Raw genomic sequence first — 4,536 nt, 5'->3', positions numbered from 1 at the left:
GTGCAGACATTTCCCACTGCTGCCCAAAAAATAGGTCTTGAAAGCCATGTACTGAAACACCAGGTCATTCTGCAGATACCCTCTGCACACCCCAGCACTGCCCTGCTTGGACCCCAGCATAAATCAATGTCTCATAAACGGAGCAGGATGAAATTCCATCTGCCCGCCCCCTCCACCGTGGTTCCTGCCACAAAGGTCGCCCAGGGATGTCACAGAGGGGTGATAGGTGTCAGTGCACTACTGGAAGGACCTTATGGCCATGATTTGGCATCAGAATTTATTCTGCATCTTAAAATAGAGAAAGAGATAAACAGCAACATGTGATTACGTGGTGTCTTTGTCAGCACTTTCAGGCCTCAGTTGCCAGATGGGCTAATTCTTTATCATTCAGTTTTGAAAGTAGCGAAAGACCTGGGGGAGAAAACAGGAGGGACAATTCATTCATTCCAGGAACAGTGACTAGAAAATGAAGATGTGAATTTTGGCATGAAATGGCATGAATCACACGTTGGAAAGCTCAGGTTTGAAATGGGCTCACAGACTCCTTTTGGGTAGCTCAGATGAAAGGTTTCATGTGCAGAAAAAGCCACAGGCCAGGCTTGTCTCCAGGCCAGAGACCCAGCAGCCTGTGAGAGTCCAGCCCAGCATTCCCATCACATGGAGTGTGCAAGGGAAAACACTACCCAAGTCTGTCAACCTTCTTCTCTCAGCCTTGTCCTTTTGTTTACTGATACAATACGATGTTTTTAACTTCTGGGAAATCCTTGGAGGACCTGGAGTGGGAGTCTGCTGAGGAACAGCAACCAAGCGTGACCTGAGAGCGCTGACACACAGACACGTTGGAGGATGAAGGCTGGGACAGGAGCCCCGAGGGGCTGAAGGGCCTCAGGTCCCTGGGAGCCTTGCAGGGAAGTGCTCAGCTCAAGGCTCTTGTCAGCCCAGGACACTTGGCAAAGCTGAAGGCGAAAGAAAAGGGGCAGGAGAAATGGAAATAATGGAGAAGCTGAAGTGGACCTGTTTGCATCGTATTGTGATGAGCAGGACAAACCCAGAGGTGTCTGAAGGGTTTGGAATGAACCTTAGACTGGTTCTTTGTTACACCAGTACCTGCAAAACTGAGGGGGGGGAAAGGAAATGCTTAAACTGAGCCCAGTGATTTGTGACCTTCTGCTCTCCAGTGCAGTGTCCCACACACTGCCCCAGCCATTAATGCTGCTTTAGCTGAAGCAACACCCAGAGCAAGACCATGGCTGCTGGAGAAGGGCTTGGATGAGGGTTATTAACCCCAGCCCTGCTGTCCCCAGCTCTCCCCAGTTCCTCTGCTCCTGGAGATCTCATTTCTCTTTGCACTGTAAAAAGCACAGCATGAGCTGTCGGTGCCTGGGGTGTATCTGGGTGACACAGTTTTCAGCCCTGCAAACAGAGTCACTCACAGAATGCCTTTTCTCTTGTTTTCTTTACCCTGAAAAAAGTATTATTTGAACTTGTGGGAAATTATGGTAGGTGTGAGGAGAGCAGCACAGTCCTAGGGCAGAGCCCACAGAGACTCTTGCCCTGTTGATCTCCAAGAGCTCCTGGATTTTCTCACATTTTCATGCATCTTTAGCCTCTGTCATGGATCAGAAACTCCACTAAGCATCACTGTTTAATTGGCTTCCTTGGATCAGCTGCTCCTTACCTGTCTCAGTCTCTTAATCCACCCACAGTCTCAGTTTGGGATCCACGCTCCTCAGGAAGGATTTTTCTGTCACCACCCACTGATGCACTGGAATTGACCCACAATTGCAGACACCACCAATTACACCACTGGGAAGATTTAGTCATATCAGTTAAAATTCATGTCTCCGCTGGGTGCAGAGGTAATTAAATCTTACTATCATTATTGTGTAATAAAGGGCAACTGAAATTTATTTAATATGTGCTGGGTGAGAGGTGCTTCATTATAAAACTCAGTTATATATCCTTAGGGAACACTTGCAGAGAGCAGAGCAGAAACCAAAGCTGTCTGGGAGAAGGGAGCACATTCCTGGTGGTAACAGGGATTTGGAGCCCACCAGGGTGCACTAGGACCCTGAGGGGCTGTGATGGCATTTTGGAGAGATGGGGTAAGGAGGGAATATCATGCCTGTGATCACCCCGTTCTTGGGGACCTCTGGGCTCATGCTCAGGTCCCCAGTGCAGGAAAACAGGCAGCTCCTTCAGAAACACACACTTGGAGGAAAGCTCCATCCCCTGGGAGACATATCCTGGGTATATTTTAGTTCCATTTCACATGGCCTAGATTGATTCATCCAAAAGCTGTGCAGGAGGCACTGGGAGCATCAGGTGTAACACGACTTGGTGATGCAGGAAGAGATCTGTTTCCCACTAAAAGAAAGCATTTGCAAATGGTCCTTTAAATTTAAGGTTTAATTTCCCCTTTTGCAAAGCCCATTGATACACGTAAGCACTCACCAGCTCTTCCACCCTGCTGTCACTGGGAAGTAAAGCCCATGAGAAATTGGGAAGTCCACAGGCAAAGAGTTTTAAAGCTTCTTACAAGCTGTGCTTTTTCCACAGAGCCTTCCTGCTAGGAAAGCATGTGGCAGCAAAGGCTCCTGACCATTTTCCATGCGCCATGTGTTGTGCCAGCAGCTCTGCTGGGGCTGTTTCACTGGGACTAATTATAACCATGACTTGGAGGAGCAGCAGGGGGGCTCGTTGGGATGGTGCAGCTGATGTCACAGGTAGCAGCACATGCTGGGGCTTCCAAAGGCCTGTGAGTCACTTCCAGCCAGCGGATGAAGCTCTGAGCCATTGTGGGATTCAGGGACTGACAAGCAAGTCAGATGAGCAAGATGAAGGAGCCTGACATGGTGCTCTGGAGAAACTGCCTTTCAAGGATCACCTGCACCATGGTGCTTGCTGCAAATGGGTGAGGATGTTGAGCACTGACACATGGCCCAGGGTTTGAGTCATCTTTTATTTCAAAACTTTCTTGCTTTTGATAGCATACAGCATTTTTCCGAAGTTGCTTTGAGCTATTCTTTTGCTATGGAACCACTGTCACACATCCTCTGCAAAAATACTTCAACTGCACCTGTGATTGATTCATGGATGGCAAAGGCAGAAGGAACAGTCAATCATCTGGCCTGAGCTCCTGTGTGGCACAAGGCAGATAATCCCTTCAGGACACTGCCTAAAGACCAAAGTCTTGTCTCTGACTAAATTACATCCCCTAGGTAGTTGTCCAGTCAGCTCCTCTGAGGGATTTTTTTGGAGGTGAGTCACCTTCCATGTGTGCTATGTGTTTCCAGCAACACATCACTTCTCACAGAAAGGGCTGTGGCAGCAGTCAGCAACATCCAGGGTCTCCAGCCTGGTTTGACACCACACCATGGCTGCCAGGGGACTTCTGGAGACTTCCAGAAGCCTTCTCAATTCCCCTCTCCAGCCATGGCATGGGAGGTCACCCACTGAGGGGTGGGTCTCTCCTAAGTGGTGAACCAGGACAAGTCCATGCTGGGGAGCTGGAACGGGGGATCAGGTTTGTTGGTTTCCCAGTAAAGCTTCTTGGGACTGTGTACTCATTTCCACAGGCTGTGAGCCCATGGGCGCTCTGACCCTGTGCACGTCAGCACTGTGACTGATGTGTGGGATTATAAATATGGACTTGAGGAAAGAGACTCACTCCCAGGGAGCACAGAGCCAGAAGGGATGGGTCAACATAGAGAACCGGAGGGTTTTATGGGATCCTAAGTCCCTCAGTGGCAAACCTAGATCTCCTGCTTTTGGCCAGTGCCCCAGGCTCTGTATCTCATCTGCCAGATCCTCATCCCCTGCAAACTCAGTGCAGTTACAGGGTTGCCAGCTCCAGGTACAACCCAGAGAGCCCAGGTGACCTGTGGTTAGGACGACAAAACCCGTGAGTTCTGACCTGTTGCACAACAGCTTCCCTTGCCCTGCTCTGCGCCACGTGCAGGATGTGACTCCTCAGCACTCACACACTGCACAGGCCCCAAACCCTGCCACTGGCACAGCTGTTCCCATGCTGGCTGGACACTGTGGGGCAGTGCTACAGACCTCTTAGCTGGACTACTTCCTATTTCTAATCAATCCAGTCAATTAGTCTCACTAAGTTCAGCATCCCCATTGCCCAGTTTCACAGCCAAATCTGTGCAATCAGCTGCTTAACTACCCCTCTCCTTGTCAGGCTTCACACCCCTCAATGTGATCACTGCTGATCTGGACCAGCCACACATCTGTGACCAGTGTGATCTCACAGTCACATGGGGGCCTGAATCCAGGGACACACAGCCACATGCTCCCTCCATGCCTGCCTGTGATCCCACCAAAATCCACATCAAAGGCAACCTTTCTCCTTTCTATTGAAACGAGGCTTTTGGGGCAGACCCCAGGATCTCAGTGCTGTGGACATCCCAAAAGGAGAAGCCTGGCTGGGCATGGGGAGTCTCTGCCAAGGCAGATGCTCTGAGCCCCTGGCTGGTGCCAGCACGTGGAATGAGCCAAGTGCTCGGACGTGCTCTGAATTCCCAC

The 4,536-nt window shown here is 50.2% G+C and overlaps 1 long non-coding RNA gene across 2 annotated transcripts; it reads right to left on the bottom strand.

Annotated features, from left to right (window-relative positions):
- Positions 1 to 251: 251 nt before the first annotated feature.
- On the bottom strand, positions 252 to 2,664 carry LOC135424337 (uncharacterized). Of its 2 annotated transcripts, XR_010435154.1 has the most exons (3): positions 2,455 to 2,664; positions 1,679 to 1,765; positions 252 to 411 (listed from the first exon to the last, which is right to left on the bottom strand). It is a non-coding gene; the product is annotated as an uncharacterized LOC135424337 (long non-coding RNA). The 2 variants fall into 2 exon arrangements; XR_010435155.1 differs by lacking the exons at positions 252 to 411; positions 1,679 to 1,765 and adding an exon at positions 2,225 to 2,367.
- Between the last annotated feature and the right edge of the window lie 1,872 nt (positions 2,665 to 4,536).

This window comes from Pseudopipra pipra, chromosome 18 (assembly GCF_036250125.1).
Source record: "Pseudopipra pipra isolate bDixPip1 chromosome 18, bDixPip1.hap1, whole genome shotgun sequence".
NCBI lineage: Eukaryota > Metazoa > Chordata > Aves > Passeriformes > Pipridae > Pseudopipra > Pseudopipra pipra.
The sequence above is the reverse complement of the archived record's forward strand: the minus strand, read 5'-3'. Positions and strand labels throughout refer to the sequence as shown.